This window comes from Gorilla gorilla, chromosome 3 (assembly GCF_029281585.2).
Source record: "Gorilla gorilla gorilla isolate KB3781 chromosome 3, NHGRI_mGorGor1-v2.1_pri, whole genome shotgun sequence".
NCBI lineage: Eukaryota > Metazoa > Chordata > Mammalia > Primates > Hominidae > Gorilla > Gorilla gorilla.
This window is the reverse complement of record NC_073227.2, coordinates 41679084-41698410: the sequence shown is the minus strand read 5'-3', so window position 1 is coordinate 41698410 and position 19327 is coordinate 41679084. Positions and strand designations below refer to the sequence as shown.

Sequence of the window (19327 nt, the reverse complement as noted above, 5' to 3'; positions counted from 1 at the left end):
AGGAGAGGGAGTTTGGGGGAAAACTGTCACTTTTAAAACCTTCAGATCTCATGATAACTCTCTTACTATCACAAGAACAGGATGGGGGAAACCACCCCATTATTCAATCACCACCTCTCACCAGATCCCTCCCTTGACATATGAGGATTAAAATTCCAGGTGAGATTTGGGTGGGGACACAGAGCCAAACCACATTATTCTGCCTCTTGCTCCTCCCAAACCTGATGTCATTTTTACATTTTGAAACCAATCGGCCCTTCCTAACAATCCTCCAAAGTCTTAACTCACTCCAACACTAACTCAAAAGTCCACTGTCCAAAGTCTCATCTGAAACAAGGCAAGTCCCTTCTGCCAATGAGATTGTAAAATCAAAAACAAGTTAGTTACTTCAAAGACACAATGAGGGTACAAGCATTGGGTAAATGTTCCCATTCCAAATGGGAGAAATTGGCCAAAAAAGGGGCCACAAACCCCTAGGCAAGTCCAAAACCTGGCAGCACACTCATTAAATATTAAAGCTTAAAAATAATCTCCTTTGATTTCATGTCTCATGTTCATGGCACAGTGATGCAAGGGGTAGGTTTCTAAGGCCTTGGAAGCTCTTCCCCTGTGGCTTTGCAAGGTACAGCCCCCATGGCTGCATTCACTAGCTGGTGCTGAGTGCCAGCAGCTTTTCTAGGTGCACAGTACAAGCTGTTGGTAGATCTATCATTCTGAGGTCTGGAAGATGGTGGCCCACTTCTCACAGCTTCACTATGCAGTGCACCAGTGAGGACTCTGTTTGGGGGCTCCAGCCTCATATTTCCCCTCTCCATTGCCCTAGTAGAGGGCAATGAGGGCTCTACTCCTGTCCATGAGGCCTCCGCCCCTGCAGCAGACTTCTGCCTGGACATTCAGGTGTTTCTATCTATCCCTTGAAATCTAAGTGGAGGTTCCCAAAACTCAACTATTGTCTTCTGCTCACCCACAGGCCAAACACCATGTGAAAGCCACCAAAGCTTGGGGTTTACACCCTCTGAAGTAACAGCCTGAGCTGTACCTTGGCCCCTTTTAGCCATGACTGGAGCTGGAGTGACTGGGATGCAGGCATCATGTTCCAGGGCTGCACAGAGGAGGGGGGCCATGGTCCTGGTCCACAAAACCATTTTTTTTCTCCTAGGCCTCAAGGCTTGTTATGGGAGGTGCTGCTGTGACGATCCCTGACATGCCCTGGAGATATTGTCCCCATTGTTTTGGCTATTAACGTTTGGCTCTGTGTTACTTATGCAAATTTGTGCAGCTGGCTTGACTTCCTCCTCAGAAAATGGGTTTTTCTTTTCTACTACATGATCATGCTGCAAATTTTCCAAGCTCTATGTTCCGCTTCCCTTTTAAACATAAGTTTTGATTTCATTCCAGCTCTTTGTGAAGTACATAGCTGAACACTTTCAGAATAAGCCAGGTCACCTCTTGAATGTTTTGCTGTTTAGGAATTTCTTCCACCAGGTACCCTAAATCATCTCTCTCAAATTTAAAGTTCCACTGATTTCTAGTGAAGGGGAAAAATGCCATCAGTCACTTTGCTAAAGCATAGTAAGTGTGATATTTACTACAATTTCCACTAAGTTTATTATCTCCACCTGAGATCACCTCAGTCTGGACTTCATTGTTCATATCACTATCAACATTTTGGTTAAAATCACTCAGTGAGTCTCTAGGAAATTCCAAACTTTCCCACATCTTCCTGTCTTCTTCTGAGGCCTCTAAACTGTTCCAAACTCTGCCTGTTACCCATTTCCAAAGTCTCTTCCACATTTTTAGTTTATCTTTATAGCAGCACCCCACTCTGTAAGTACCAATTCTCTGATTTAGTCAGGTTTCACACTGCTATAAAAAATACTACCTGAGACTGGGTAATTTATAAATAAAAAAAGGTTTAATCAACTCACAGTTCGGCATGGCTGTGGAGGCCTCAGGAAATGTATCATCATGGCATAAGTAGAAGGAAAAGAAAGCACCTTCTTCACAAAGCAGTAGGAGAGAGAGAGGGCAGGGGAAACTGCCACTTTTAAAATCATCAGATCTTCTGAGAACTCCCTCATTATCATAAGAACAGTATGGAGGAAACTGCCCCCATGGGGCCTCCCACCAGGCCCCTCCCTAGACACGTGGGGTTTACAATTCCAGATGAGATTTGGGTGGGACACAGAACCAAACTATACCAGAAAGATTAGGCAATTCAGTAGTCCCTTTGTATCTGTAGTTCTGCTTTCTATGGTTCCAGTTATCCATGGTCACCCATGTCTGAAAATATGAAATGAAAAACTTCAGAAATAAACAATCCATAAATTTCAAATTGCTAAAATCTATGGTAAGAATAACTTTTTTAGTCATGAAATCATGAAGAAAAGAAAAAAATTGTGTTGGTTTTGCTGTTGCACCTCAAGCTACAAAAATTATAGGTAAAGTCCGTGTTAAGTGCTTAGTTTGAATGAAAAAAATATTACATTTGTAGGTGAAAGACATGAAGAGAAATATGTTCTCATTGACAGCAATCAAGTTCGTTACTATCTGCATTTGCTGGCATCTGCTAGGGGTCTTGGAACCTATTTTTCTCAGATAAGGGGAAACTATCATATTCAAACCATCCCAACACTTCCACTGGGGGGGGGGGGGGGGAAATGTCTAGAGAACACAAAATAGTTATAAATTTTTTAAATGAATTTTGAATTCTAAGAGTATTAAGTGGGAAATCATGAGGTATGTGGCTAACAAGAAGAGGTAAATTCGCTGGGCGTGGTAGCTCATGCCTGTAATCCCAGCACTTTGGGAGGCTGAGGCGGGCAGATCATGATGAGGTCAGGAGATCGAGACCATCCTGGCTAACACGGTGAAACCCCGTCTCTACTAAAAATACAAAAAATTAGCCAGGCGTGGTGGTGGGCACCTGTAGTCCCAGCTACTCGGGAGGCTGAGGCGAGAAAACGGTGTGAACCCAGGAAGCGGAGCTTACAGTGAGCTGAGATCACGCCACTGCACTCCAGTCTGGGCAGCAGAGCGAGGCTCCATCTCAAAAAAAAAATAAATAAATAAAAAAGAAAAGGTACATTCTTACACTTGTATTTTCAGAGTTGGACAAATTCGAGATAAGAACCAGAGTAAGCAATATACGCCCATGGCTTTCCCAAACACCTTATAAAAGTATTTACAAAATCGATATTTTAGGAACCCCTTCCCAAAAGAGTTTTCTTTTGTTTACCCTCTGTCACTATGCTTGGCATTCTTTGAGTAAAGGAGCAGCATTTTATTTTATTATCCTGGGTCTGAGAAATTATTGGATAAGAACAGAGTCTTTGAATTTTAGGTTTCCTGGATTAAACCACGTTGTACTTCTTAGTAACTGTGTGACTCTGTGTAACTTCCCTGAATCATCTGTGCCTAAGTTTTGTTGTGGGTTGAAACTGTCATGGTGATAGTATCTATCTCATAGCTATTATCTTATTTGTAGTAAATTAAATAACCCTCATGCAAGTTTATATGACTTAAATTTTCATTTTAATAAGAGTAAATTGCAACAAATACTTTTATGGGAGCAAGTTTGGCTGACAGAAAATGCAAATCAGAAGTAAAAACTTTTTTCCTGAAATTAGGAGAGATTAGAGGAACAGATAACACACAATGAATTCTGAAGATGCTAAAAGAGATTAAAATACATGTATGCATACATGCTTATATAAATTAGGTGTTGTCTAAGCACAAACCACAGAACTGTAGTATCATGCTATAGTGAATATTGACTTATTTCTCACATATGTGTGGATTTTAGTTGATCTTGGCTGAATCTGGTTTGGTTGTTCTAAGCGCTTAGTTAGGCTCTATCTTGAATCTCAAGTAAGCTGGGATTTCAGCTGTAGTCTAAGCTTGGCTGAGGCATCATTTTTGAAGCACCAGCATGCTTCCCTCTTCCTACGACTAGGGAGGGATCACAAAAATATGTACTTTTCATAGACGTGGCAGAATTGTGAGAAAAAAAGGTCTAGTCTCACAAGTTCTATGTCACATCACACCTGCAAGTCTGTAATTGGCCAAAGCAGATGTAATGGTTTGAATATTGGCCTACGAAAAACATGTGTCCATGACCAAGAACCTGTGAGTTTGAGATTATTTGGAAAAAGAGTATTAAAGATGTAATTCAGTTAAAGAACTCTAGGTTAGATATGGCTGGGCCTTAAATCCAGGGACAAATGTCTGAAACAGAGAGAAGACACAGACATAGAGGGGAAGAGCAGGTGAAGACAGATACAGAGATTGGAATGATGCATCAACAAACCAATGAATGCCTGCAGCCACGAGAAAGACAGAGATATGAAAAAATCCTCTTCTAGAGCCTCTACAAGTGTGCAACCCTATCAACACCTTGATTTTGGATTTATACCATCCGTAACTTGAGAGAATAACCTTTTGCTATTTTAAGTCCCTGAATATGTGGTCATTTGTTATGGCAGCCCTAAGAAAAAAATAAAGCAAGTAATGTTTTGAGCATAGTTTCAAGTAGGTAGGATAGTAGGCTCTGTTTACAGGGAAAGAGCACTGCAAAGTTGCATGGCAAAAGGATAGTTGGCAAAGTTGCATGGCAAAGGGAGGCTTGTAGAATTGAGGTAATTAACTCAATCCAGTACGTCTACCAGCACTCAGACCCCACTCCCAAGGAAATGGGAAAACCTCATAGCGCTTATGGTTTTTACAAAGTTCTATGAAGCATTAAAAATAAACTTCTATCATATATTCCAATGCAATATCACTTGATGCACTTTTGATTCATTATATATTTGGTAGAAAGACTCAAAGGGGTCCCCTATGACACCTGCCTCCTGGTGTTTCCATGTCTTTTAATCTTCTTCCTTCGAATGTAGGTGGAACCTGTGACTTGTTTCTAACCAATAACAGATGGCAAATATGACAGGTTGTACTTCCATGATTATGTTACCTTATATAAGTGTCCATATTGCTAGCAGATTTCATCTAGAGATTTCTCCCTTGTTGACTTTCAAGAAGTAAGCATTCATGTTAGGAAACTTACATGCTATATGCTGAGGCCAGGATCTAAGACCCTGGGGAAGCCTCTAGTCATCAGCCAGAAAGAAGTCAGGACAGTTCCACAGCCACATGGAGATGAACTCTGCCAACAACCTGAGTGACTCTGGAAGTGGTCCTTCCCAGGCTCCAGATGAGGACACAGTTCAGGTGACACCTTCATGGCAGCCCAAGCTGAGGACTCAGCTTAGCTGATCCCTGGGTTTCTGACTCACAGAAACTGTGAGATAAACTGTTCTGTTTTTTTGCTTGTTTTTTTATAATTGGATTTTTTGTATATGTTTTTGTTTTTGTTTTTTAATTATACTTTAAGTTCTGTGATATATGTTCAGAACGTGCAGATTTGTTACATAGGTATACATGTGCCTTGGCGGTTTGCTGTGCCCATCAACCCATCATCTACATTAGGTATTTCTCCTAATGCTATCCCTCCCCTAGCCCCCCCACCCTGCAACAGGCCCTGGTGTGTGATGTTACCATCCCTGTGTTCATGTGTTCTCGATGTTCAACTCCCACTTGTAAGTGAGAACATGCAGCGTTTTGTTTTCTGTTCTTGTGTTAGTTTGCTGAGGATGATGGTTTCCAGGTTCATCCATGTCCCTTCAAAGGACATGAACTCATCTTTTTCATGGCTGCACAGTATTCCGTGGTGTATATGTGCCACATTTTCTTTATCCAGTCTATCACTGATGGGCATTTGGGTTGGTTGCAAGTCTTTGCTATTGTGAATAGTGCTGCAATAAACATACGTGTGCATGTGTCTTTATAGTAGAATAATTTATAATCCTTTGAATATATACCCAGTAATGGGATTGCTGGGCCAAATGGTATTTCTGGTTCCAGATCTTTGATGAATTGTCACACTGTCTTCCCTAATGATTGAACTAATTTACACTCCCACCAACAGTGTCGAAGTGTTCCTATTTCTCCACATCCTCTCCAGCATGTGTTGTTTCATGACTTTTTAATGATTGCCATTCTAACCGGCATGAGATAGTATCTCATTCTGGTTTTGATTTGCATTTCTCTAATGACCAGTGATGATGAGCATTTTTTCATATGTTTGTTGGCTGTATAAATGTCTTATTTTGAGAAGTGTCTGTTCATATCCTTCACCCACTTTTTGATGGGGTTGTCTTTTTCTCGTAAATCTGTTTAATTTCCATGATGAAAACACCAAAAGCAATGGCAACAGAAGCCAAAATTGACAAATGATATCTAATTAAACTAAAGAGCTTTTGCACAGCAAAAGAAACTATCATCAGAGTGAACATGCAACCTACAGAATGGGAAAAAATTTTGTTATCTATCCATCAAACAAAGGGCTAATATCCAGAATCTACAAGGAATGTGTTCTTTTTTAAGCTTCTAAGTTTGTAACTATTTATTAAGGAGTAATAAACAAATGATATGACATGAAAAGGGCTATTTTCAAGTTTTTAAATCATATGATATTAGTGTTAATATGTAGGAAATGAGTACAGCATAAGTAATAGATTTAAGATCCTTTTGTTTCTAAATCTGGCACAGTAATTTAAATTAAAAAAGCAATGATACACCTGGCAGGTGTGCAAGAGAGGAACATTGCAGTTCATCATTAGAAAAATATATCCTGAAAAGAGCAAGTTTATTTAGGCTAGTGATAAAAGGCTTGGAAAAAAATAACGAGCTCTCTTCAAAAATCGGGAGATATCTTCAGTGCAAGGTGCATAATATTATTTTGTACTGCTATTGAGAGCAAAGCCATAACTAATGAATAAAGATCATAGAAATGCAGTTAACTCTGTAAGTGCTAGAGCTGGACAATTAGATAATTGGCTATAAGGTCAAATGATAAGTCTTTTATTCCTGGAGAAATTTAAGCAATAACTGAATGAACAACTATCCTTATTATTACAAGGGAATACAATAGAGGGAGAAAGAGAGAGAGAAAAAGACTAGATATAGGTAGATAGATAGATAGATAGATAGATAGATAATAGGTGAATGAATGAATGAATAGATAGATAGATAGGTAAACAGGGGATAATGAGATAGAGGGAAATATAACAGATAGTCCTGTAGTTGGAGAGGTGGATGACAGTTAGATAAACTGGCAGGTGGAGTTGTGGATAGATGGACAGAACAGATAAATAGGTGATAGATAGACAAATAGGTCTGCATAGGTACATAGATGAAGTAGATTGTCCAAGTTGTTCTCTGTTCTTTTTGTCCTTGAGCCATGAAAAATTTCAAGTGTTTTTTCACACTGGTTCTTGCTGTGGGGATGAAAACACTGCAATTGGTACAAACTACTTTGCTAAAAGCCTCGGAAGTACACTGTGTACCATAAGTAGGAGGGAGTGATAGACCCTTTTATCAATCAATCTCATTCCTCTCAATGGCTGATATATTTCTTTTCTAAACTAATTTGTTTGTTGGATGGTGAGTGAATTACAAGCAGCACACATTGGAATGCTTACTCTATCAAAACAGAAGTCAGCTGCTTTCTACAATGATGGCTCATGCCAGCTGGCTAAAGAATGACATTGGCTCCAGCTGTGTTTTGAAGCCACACATTTCATGTTTTGCAGTCCAATCAGATGCACTGGCAGTGAATAAAATGGCTCCAGAAAATATAAGAAAGGATGAAATGAATAGGAGAAAAAGCATAATGCTAAGCACTGATATAAATTCCATTCAGAATTCAACTTAACCAATGACATTACAGACACATATTTACTTAATAGAATGAAAGTGTTATTTCAGTTTCTATGTAGCTTTTCATATGTAGATTTCAATGCCATATATATGTATATATATATATATATGTGTGTGTGTGTTCATTTATTTATAAGTTGAGCAAGTTAGAAGAAAGTATGACATGAAAAGATGCCATGTTTGTATTTTAGTCTCACTTGAATTTTAGAAAATTACTCATATTTAATTAGAGTTTGAAAAATGCATTCAACTTCTAATTTTAATTAATTTAATGTTATAAAAACAGTGATGCCTTTATATTTTTGGGTAAGCAAATATGACTGTAAAATATGTATGTCCGCCAACTCTGTACTTTCTGCATTCCCTTCTGTTTTCATTCATGTTTTCAAATATTGAGCACCTACAATGTGCCAGGAACTATGGATACTAACAGCGATGTGCTATGACCATTAATCTCCTGAAGTTACAATCTGAAAGCAGCACAGAAAGAAATATCAGTGATAGGTGATATGTGGTAGAATAGACATGTTCGTTACACGGCAAAAGTTTAAATGAAGGGAATGATCAATTCACTCTTCTGGTACTGGGGAACACTGGTTAGATAAAATAATTTTGTCATGCTCTCTAACATGAGAAGGCATGACCAAGGAGAAAAAAAGAAGCATAGCAGGAAGAGATGTCAGGCCAAACAGACAGCATAACAAGTAGTTTAGATGTCATGGTTATTTGAAGGGTAAGTGAGTAAAATGATATATCTTCTTGGCTATGGAGATCTTTTGATAAAGCTCTGAATGAAATGGAGAGAGATGGAATATGAAGAGGGAGAGGAGAAAAATGACAGAAGAGGAAAAGTAAGTAGACTAAGCTAGAAAGTGAGCAAGTGGGAATAAAGAGAACTAAGAATAGGAAGAAGGCTTACATAGATGCGCAGAATTGAAAAAAATTGTTTATCTCTTCCTTAGAGCATTTTCTTCAATTTAGATAAAAGGGCAATGCAGTCATATGTTTCATGTAGTGACTATGTGTTAATGTTTCATTTTTTCACTCAAAGTAAATCATTAGAAAAACAACACCTACTAATGAGATTTCTAGGCTTAATTTGATGGAATCCCTTACTGATACTACAAGATTTTCAAGAGAACCCTTAAGACTTCAATTACTTATTGCTTATATACACTTATACATTCATTTATTCTCCTATTACATAATTCATCCATTCATTAAAAAAATGTTTTATGAGCCTTTTTGAATCCAGGAAAAATGCCAAATTCTAGGGATATGTCAGTGTCTTCTAACTAAATTGCCTTTTTTAAGGAAAGTGATATCAGACTTAAGAAGATGGAAATTAAGAATACAAAGTTTCAGATCCCTTTGCTTGCCATTTGAAATTATCATCACCTCTTGCTGTACTTACTTTCATGGGCACTGATTCTTACTTTGCCTCTGGAGAATTCTGATTTGACCAAAATGACTACATTCCATCTTTCTGAATGCAAATTCAGACATTTGTGTAATATGGTGTTGTGGGTTGATTATCTTTGTGGCTTAGTTTAGGTCACTTTGCCAAAACCCTTAATTGAATAAAATTGTTATCCCTATGTTTATCTAATTATAATAATCAGTGCCCTTAATTTTTACACCAACTATTCTCCATAAGCTGCCACAGGAGGGTAATGGCAATTGAAAAGCTACAAAGAGGTGAGAATAATTACTGTGACCTGCTTGTCACCGGAGCAAATTCTGTTAATCCTCAGAGAAAGTCCTGCCAATCCAGCAACGTTTTTTTCCCCACAGGGAGGGCAAAGCTCCTCATCTTTTTTCCTGCCTCCTCTAAAGTGCTGCCCCATATTTACTGTTGCAACTGCGTTATTGGCCACTGACCTGATGTTTTTCTCCTGCCTGCCAAATGGTTAGGAAACCACAGGCAGGCTGTGTCCTTTTCTGGAAGCAAAATTATAAGACGCAAACATCCAGCTGAGAATAAGTAAATTACCTTGGTCAATTGATTTACAATTTATCTGGGGGAAGGTTTTGATAAAGATATTTAAAGGGAAGTAAAATTTATCACATTGACACAAAGCCCAGACCTCACTGCTTTTGCAAAAAGTGTCCACATTCCGCACTCCAGTAGGCAGGTTAACTCAGCCTTTCGGCTTCTTGGGCTTTTCTATTTCCAACAATTTTGTTTATGCTTTGGGATTTAAATAACCTTCTGCTTAAGGCCCCATGTCTCCAATAGAGTAGTGCCTCCTGCACATGACAACAGTAGTCCCATAGTCTCCTGGGTGTGCTTTGGAATCCTATAACCCAGCCCCTTCCTTTGATTCCTCCTGTTCCCCAGCAGGTGGTAGACAAGCAGTGCCATGACTACTTATATCAACTGCCAGAAAATGCGGGAATGGGAACTGGACTTGTTTTTCCTCAGGCACAGAATAGATGAGGATGCATTAGGCTTTTACTACTCTCTCCCTAACTTATTCTGGCCATCACTTGCCCTTTTAAAAGTAATATATTAAATTACATTTTTTGCAAAACATTACAAAGTGTGGTCCAGTAGCATTATTTTTAAATACAAATACTTTGCCATAATAAAAATAGAAAAACGTTTTCTGATAGATGGACATTTTTTGGTTGTGAGGAGGGTATATACTTTGAGAAAGTCAAGTAGAAAGAACACAATGCTACACGATAAAGTGCAAGATCATGTCCTTTTTCTCTCATCTTATCTTTATTTAACTGTGCTTAACAATGCATGACAGGTAGAGATGCTTGCTAAATGTATGTTAAATTTACCTTGTAAATTTTATTGCTGGGATTAGAGAGACAGAGAGAGAAAGAGACCAATAAGATATGGCATATTTAGAAATGTAATCAAGGATTGTCCTTACATTTTAAACTTTACAGCATTACTATGGAGAATGGAACTTTCATATTGTTCAGGTGACAGACCTTTTTCTCATGGGAAAAAAATGGAGTCATACACTTCTTATTAAGAAGAGACAAGCAAATCAAACCAAAATCCTTTTGGTTAACACTTATTACACTAAAAAAATTCTTGATATTGTATGATAAATCATCATGCAACTTTCTTTTACTTGAAAATATAAGATTAAGTGTCTGAAAGATTAAAAAGCAAAGATTTAAATAATTTGCAATAATGAAAGTTTGGTATCTCCCAATATCCCCCCAGACTGTTCTGACTTCTCTATAATTAAGATTCACTAAAAACCTTTGCTCTCTCTAGAGAGTAGTAAAATCATTATTAACAATGAAAAAGAGAACACAAACAATTGTCTTGACCATAATCATTCTTTGCCCTCTGTAGCTGTGTTTCAATCTATTCCAAATCTTCAACCCCCATCACACTCCTCATGTCAGTTACTTGGCTCCCATCTACTTTTTTGTGTACAAGTTTGACCTTAACTGAAATGCTTGCCTATATCCTTAAATTACATTTTTATGTATGGTTTCATCCTCAGTTTAAAAATCTGGACTTTAACTTCACCTTCCAATGGCCTAAGAATTTCTTGCAAATGGTAAGCACTTAGCATCTCATTATATTAAAATGTATTGATCCTGTATCTGCCATGCTCTATAACAAAATTAGGTGTGACTCTGTCTTACCTTCTCAGATTTAGCCTTTTCTCTTGATTGTTAGCTGATATTCTGGAATGTGACCTGACTTTGTTGGCAGGAACTGTGGTACTTCCATAGCAAATTTAAATATGCAAACCATCTGTTTATGCTCTCTAGTCTGTGTCCATGCTATTGATTTCATCTCCAAGTTATACCACCCACCTTCCCTCAAATGCCTGTTAAGTCCATAATCCATATGGCATAAGGCAGGACATATTAATGAGGAAATTGTTTTTCTTGAATTTAACCTCAGTAAATTGGATTGCAAGTAGTATGATTTAAAGGAAAGGAATTTCCTTAAGATGTACCTGTCTCTTGGTAAAGCCAGGACATTCTTTAATAGCTTAAGTGCCCATTTTATCTCTCTTGTTCTAATAGACATGTAAGGTTCACTGCTTGACAGAAAAAAGAAAACCAATGCAGGTGGCTCAGTAGCAACAGCATCTGTGGTGATAGGATTGAGGGTGACAATGTTGAACTTTACTAAGACTTGTGATCCTAGAAAATAATGAAGGTTAATAAAACTCTCCCACCTTTTTTGTGTTCTTGGTCAAGGTTTACAGATGGTAAAGAAACTCTCTTTTCCATATTACTTAGGCAAGACTCATGGATGCCCATTTTGTTTACCTATGACAAAGCCAGACACACACACACACACACACACACACACGTACACACACACTCCAAATTCCCATTTTTAAAATAATGAGTGAAGAATTGAACTGAACGGTTTGGCCCCACTGATCAACTAAACTTTGGTTTAAATTCTCTTCTTCCCTCATGCCCCTGCATTTTGATCCAATACAGCCTGAACCCACACACAACACATCTTTAATACCTTTTCCCAAAATAGGCTGTCTCAGTGTATTATCTTCACTGACCTCCCATCTAATTTTTCCACCCTTGTTTGTACCACTTCCCCAATCTGGTTTCCTGGCCTTATTATTCTTCTTTACAAAACAAAAGCTCCTTTTTGTCTAACCTTTTCAAGGCTGGCAAATCTCTCAGTCAGAACATTCTCCCTATTACTTACAATAGGTTTTTTTTTTCTCTGTTGCAAGAGTCTTTTTTCCATGTTTTGTAACAAGCCCTGTTAAGGTCTAGAGTGTGACTTTTATCCTATAGTTTTTGGTGCTGAGACTCAGATTAAGATTGGGGCTCACCACTGGACCCCACCCCCCCATACTGATTATGGTGCCCTGTCAGACCTTTGAACTCCTTTCCTGCTAGACTATTTGAGGATCTTTTAATGAGATCAACTCTGAAAGCAATGCTACAGGCATCTTTTCTGTTACAAAGGAATTACTTTAATTTTTTCAAGCAAACTGGTTATTCTCTTTGTCCCTTACATGAGGCCTCTTCTGATTTTCTCTGGCTTCTCACACCTGGGGGCATGCAGGGGAATCTCTCCTTTGACCCCACGATTTTCAGAGGGGTTCCTTGGCTCTTGGATCTGGGAATCCTGTGAGGAAATTAACCAAGTGGGATTCTTCCCCAGCTTTAAAGTTTCCCCATCCCTTTGGTTTAACTATCTGTTAATCCCTTCAGTAATTCTCTTTCAGGCACCTTTTCCCACTGACTATATGCTTTGCTATAATATGCTTTTGCTTTGACTATATTTGCTTTACAGCACTAATTCAGTTAAATGTCTTCAGAAATGGTGAATTATTTACAAAAGACAAATTAGGACTAAAATAGCCCCTTTGGTAAACTTGGGATCTCCTTGAACTGGCTCATCTAACAGCCCCAGCCCTCTAGCTGCTTCTTCCTCCTTTACTCCATCTGCCACCTTTCCACGAGTCCCTCTGAGTCCATTGATCTGGCCCTTTTCAACACCTACTTCTACCTCCTCCACCACTCTATCCACCTTTGCCAGGTCTTTCTCTACCTACTCTACTTCCTCAATTCCCTATAATCATTTGGGTTTAAGTCCTCTTCCCTGTGAGGGTCTCTTGGGGGATTAGATAATCCCAAAAGCAACCACCAGAGGCTGATAAAGCCAGTTGGAAAGAGTCTAGATGTTTTATTCACTTAGGTGGGCTTTGGAGACACGCAGATGGCCAGCTGGTCTCTCTTCAGTCCCTTGTCTGAAATTTAATTCATGTATTCCATAAGATTATACATCATGGCCAATTGGGGAGAGCAGGTAAAGTCAATTTGTCACATGCTTCCGAAAAACATTGCTGGTAAAAAATATAAAGATGGTGAAAGGACAAGAGTCAGTTTTTTACATAAACCAGTGATTATGTATTTCTGTGTTTATGACTGAAACATCATAAAGACAGAAATACAAATTTTTAGAATTGAAGCTATAAGCTCTTTATGTGTGTACATATATATACATATTTAGTATTTTTCTGCCTTCAGATGGCATTAACAAATTCAATTATACAATGCCTCAAAGAGTTTTATTATGATTTGTTTAGACATAATCAAATACTTATAAAAGTATTCTGAAAATTTCAGAAGGTAATAAAAGTAAACTTATTTTGACATTTTATTTCAATAGTAATTATATATTATACTATCGTAACCAAGCATTTTAGCTTCAAAACGCATTTAATTTTTTCTTCTATCTTATTTCTCCTTCCACCCTACTTTCAAGATATAACCTTGAAGCAAACTGCAGAAACCTTTTTTCCTTCTTAGTCTTAAAATACAGACTTGAAGTGTACTTTGAAACTCCACGTCTTTCCCTTTCCCACCATACACTCCCTCACGTCATGCACATTATCTAACTACATGCTTGTTAAATTTATACCATACACTCTTAACTATGTGCTTGCTTAGAAGTTCCAGGGGCTAATTTTGAGACAGACTAAGCATGGAGACCCAGCTGCAAAATTCCAGGTAACCCGGCCATTGTTGAGATGATACTAGCCTGTGTTCCGGGTTTGAGTCTTAATCATGACTCAAAATAGCCACGGCAACATAGAGACTGGCACCCAGCACCATTCCTACATGCCTCCCATTCCAAGTTCCCTTTGTAAGCCCCTCTTCAGCCTCAAGTATAAGACAGTTTCTTTAAGATAGTAGCCTTTGCCATCTCCTCACTGCTAGCTCCGCAATGAGGTCACTTGCCTTCCAGTGTACTTCCTCCTTGTTTATTGGCTTTACAAGTGGCAGCAGCCAAGCTTGATTTTGCTTACAGTATGTCAGCTTAGAGATAGTTTCCAAGAGGTTTTAGCAACTTAAGGGCTTAGACTTACATTAAATTAAGTACATAAGTTATGCAGGATGTGTCTTTGATAAGGAAAAAGTGTAATTTTTCCAGCTAAATAACTGTTAACTCTGGAATGAAAAAGAGGAATGTATAGAACAATACCTGAGTGGATATGGAAAGTGGTAGATGATTTGCAGAAAGAGAATTTCATTTGCCATGGTCAAAGATGGCTGAGGTTTGATAGGTTTGTTTATAAAAAATTTAAAACAAAATTTAGTATGAAGTAGGTTTTTCTTTACCTTCTGAGTAATCTTCCTGGAAGGCAAAGATTCTGTGTCTTATCAAACTAATTTCTTGTGCTTTATGTTGACTTTATCATGTCCTTGATTATTTAAGAGAACAAAGTATTTGCAATTTTAAAAATAAGTATTTATATTTTCAATTGTGTTACCTCTTATTTATTTTTAAAATTTGTTATTGTCACTTTGGCAATCCCATTTCACAACTTTTGACATTTTACCTTTCCGAAATAGAATTTCAAATGATATTCTTTGCACTTAAAACTGTCTTTGAGATTTCCTACAGGAGCCCTGCAAAACCACAAATCATTTTTTCTTTCACTTTGCAAAACAAGAAGTGTTAAAAATAATTAGATTTATTTAATATATTATGAGATGCACGGGAAGCTTTGTCATATCAGAAGAGATGCTTAACCTTTTCTAGGTAAAATTTGTACAGGTAAAATATTGGTATTATAAGTATTTCAGAAATTGTATAAAGTTCCTAGAGATTTGACAATGTCCTTATTGCCCATTATGTGTTTTTATTTATCAGAATCTTAATGCTGCTCTGCCTGATATTAGACCCCTGTAGTACAATGTTTCAGTCATAATCTCTGTTACGTTTTAAAATGTTGCACATCACAGAAGCAAACAAATGTTTTTGTCTATTGCCTTATTTTGTAATAAGTTATTTAGCTCTTTGAATTCTTTAGTAATATAGAGATAGTTTTTGTTTTGATTTGTTTTACTCTAATCCTTTCCTGAATGTGCCGACAACCAATAATAGGCCATTGTGATGCCTCTTCAAAATAAAATTTAAAAAAAAATGCCATCTCAGGGATCCAGGTAAAGAGCATGCCAGGTACACTCAGGCCCAGGCTTCTTGATGGCAATGCTTAAGTAACTTTGAGACTCTACAACTAAATGGAGTCAGGATTTTCAGAGTTCTAGTTGAAAAGCTGGTGGATTCATTAGACTGATAGCCCAAGATGGAGTGGAAAAAGAGTCAATTGAATAAACAAATGAGAGATAATTATGAATTTTGTTTGAAATACTACTGATGCTTTCATGTTCATTTTTTTGGATATAAGGAGTCTGTCTTTTCTCTTGAGCCATCTGCAACACATAATAATTTAGTCTACTATGCTTTCGTAAATGAAGTGAAACATTTATGTTCTCCCTCTGCCTGCTTCTTCCACAATTTAGAATCTCTTATATTCTTATTTACATGGCAATATAATTATTTGAATATGTTGGGAAAGAATCTAGTTTTCCTTTTTTTTTTTTTTTTTTTTTTTTTTTGAGACGGAGTCTGGCTCTGTCGCCCAGGTTGGAGTGCAGTGGCGCAATCTCAGCTCACTGCAAGCTCCGCCTCCCAGGTTCACGCCATTCTCCTGCCTCAGCCTCCCGAGTAGCTGGGACTACAGGCGCCCGCCACCACACCCGGCTAATTTTTTGTATTTTTAGTAGAGACGGGGTTTCACCATGTTAGCCAGGATGGTCTCGATCTCCTGACCTCGTGATCCGCCCGCCTCGGCCTCCCAAAGTGCTGGGATTACAGGCGTGAGCCACCGCGCCCGGCCCAGAATCTAGTTTTCTTGTTAACTGAACATAATTGGAAACCTTAGTTATGCAACCAAGGCTTTGAATGGAATCTCTTATTTGCGAATGATACTTGATTCAGATATGACTAGACACTTTAAGAAACCCAGAATGGCTTTCTGGAGTCAACACTTACCAAGCCTTCTTGGAAAAAATGACCTAGCACCTGAACTTACATGCCTTCCAGCATTATAGATAAGTAAGCAAGTAACATTTTGGGAGGCTTAGTTAGAGATTTTATGATTATTTTAAGCCATTGAGAAAAAAGGTTTTTTTTCTGAGCTTATCCATGAAAACTTCCAACAAAGTAAAATGTAAAAGGTCCATATGTTAAATTAATATTATTATTCTACTTATTTAAACAATAAGGCCAAATATAATAAGATCAGACTTATTCTGTGAGAAAGAATAATCTTTCTTTGGTACTACCTTTGATCAAAATAGTGGGAGACTACAGGGAGGAATTTTGTGTTTTAATGGAAAACTATAGCATACTCTAGCAGATTATGAAATCGTGGCCCTGTTCATTGTCTTTGAGATATTTTGCCCCTCTTGCAATTTTCCAGTTAACTGATGAATAGGTGGGGGAAAAAAGAAAACAGTTTTATAACTTAAGTGTAAATTAAACTGCATCTTGTCATCTTGCACACATTGTCTATTCTTACTCAAACTTCAATTCTTCTAGTTTCTCTCAATATCTGACTACCACCCTCCAAACAAACATATATAATTTTTCTTTCTCCCTCTTGACTTGATGACAAAAACTAAAACATGACTTTTCAGATCCTAATTGAAACTTTAGGTTGCCTTGTAACTTAACTCTTCCACCAGATCTGAAAAAGCATAATAAAAAGCCCAAAAAGTCAATATATACTTCCAACGACTCACCACTGCAGTGGACCATGCATGGGCTTCATTTGTGCCTGGAGTAGCTGCTGCCTGAAAAACAGTGAAGGGTAATACAATTTTCCCCTAAGCTTTTGTGTTAAAAAACAAGGCTTAATACAAATACACCCCCCAATTTCTTTATGACTTAGGTAAGACCCATGAATGCTCCCCTGGTTACCTATGACAAATCCAGACACAGACCTCCAAATTCTTATTGTTTACGTGGTACATGAAGAACTGAACTATTTTGCCTTCATTGATCAATTGTAGCAAAATGCTTGCTAACCGACATTTATTAAGTATATCTCCTCAAACAGAACTCTTAGTTTTGATTCATTCTTATCTGACCCAACATACTATAGTACCTTACTGACTTCTCCAAAAACAGGCTGATTTCAGGGAAAATTATTCTCTGATCACCTATCCCATCTATCACTATTTATCCTACTTCTCCAAATGTGTCTTTTTTCCAGTCTTTTTTACTCCTTTTCAAAACAAAATCTTTTTTTCTGCCTTTACACTGGGAATATTGCAGATCTCATCTTCATTGCATTTTCTCTATTATGATAGTTCCTTCCCCACCCATTGCTTCTATTCTTTTGTGTATAATTTATCCTTACCTAAGCCTAGAGCTTGTTTTGTATTTGACAAGAGAAATTGAATATGTATTAATCTTAGGATTGGGTATGGCTTCAAGTTTGGTCTGATACAATAATCAAAATTATCCTAAAAATCCATTAATAGATCTGCTTTTCAGATCAATACATTTCTTAATAAACAACATAATCAATTGTTCTACATAACTGGATAGTTTGTTATTTCTTCCATTGTGCATTAATGGGTTGGCATGAATACAGAGGCCATGTGAAAATGTATTTCTTCAAATTGTAAAATCATACTCAGTACTATAAAATGCCCACAGGAAAAATTAGTACATGAATACTTAGAAAAACAACCTTTTAATATTTTCCATCTCACTCTGGATATGTGCGCACTGACTAAAATATAACTTTAAATAAGTTAAACACAGTTTGTGATGGGATTCCACTGTATGGGAAGCTGCTTTTGCTGAAATATGGAACGATAGGTTCATAGCTCCACCTACTAAAGTTTCCTGCTTCCTCTTAATGCCTATGAATTTCTAAACTCGATTAAGCATAAATTTGTACTCTCTAATCTAGCTCAGCCACTCATTCAATGATCCAATATTACCTTTCATACATGAGGGAAAATGCATCCTCACTTTTCCGGTGTCATACATATTCTGTTTATGTTTTTTTTTTTTAAGTCATATGAGCTTCATTATATACAAAACTTATACATTGGTGCTGCTTTGGGACCTGTTGAAAACTGCTTTAAACAAGGCTTAGAATTGCCAGTTCTTGTGAAGAAAGTCAGTATGCCCCAGAATTAGAAATAGGTAAAGGCTATATTTCTCCTTTTGCATATTTTGCTAGGAGGTGACATACTGCACTGATAATACTTAGACTAAATTCTGTCAAAACAACAAGCATTAATTAGCAATCAAGAACAAAAATCACTCTTTCACCTTCTGATGTAAGCTCAGGGAGGTCCCTGTTCTCTGTCCTCAAGCACTCTAAAAAAACTTTCATGAGAGTGAAATTCTGACACACCCAACCAAAAGAAACTCAAGAACTAAGAATACCACAGCGAAGGCTTTCACAGGGCTTGCTGAATTCTCTTATTTGTAAACTGAAACTTTCTAGGAAATCTCATAACTTAAAGACAACTCACTTCGTCAACAGACAATTGTTTCTAACATCCCTTATGTCATTGAGTAAATCCCTAGGCACAAATTTAGTTTGTAAAATCTACAATTTTGCCTATCCAACCTGGATGAAGACATGTGATTGCGTCTTTCAAAAACTGCTTTAAGAGTCTTGCACTGTACGTTTCTGATTAAGATGCTAACTTCCTTACCTTATACAATAATTTATTCAGAATTATTTTGAAGTGATCCAGA

At 37.5% G+C, this 19327-nt stretch overlaps 1 long non-coding RNA gene across 1 annotated transcript in view; it reads right to left on the bottom strand.

Moving 5' to 3' along the window:
- LOC129532967 (uncharacterized) overlaps positions 1 to 19327 on the bottom strand; it is a 165305-nt gene that overhangs the window by 22359 nt on the left and 123619 nt on the right. Inside the window, exon 2 of the long non-coding RNA XR_008678950.2 lies at positions 17344 to 17394. This is a non-coding gene — a long non-coding RNA (uncharacterized lncRNA). The remainder of the gene's footprint in view (positions 1 to 17343; positions 17395 to 19327) is intronic.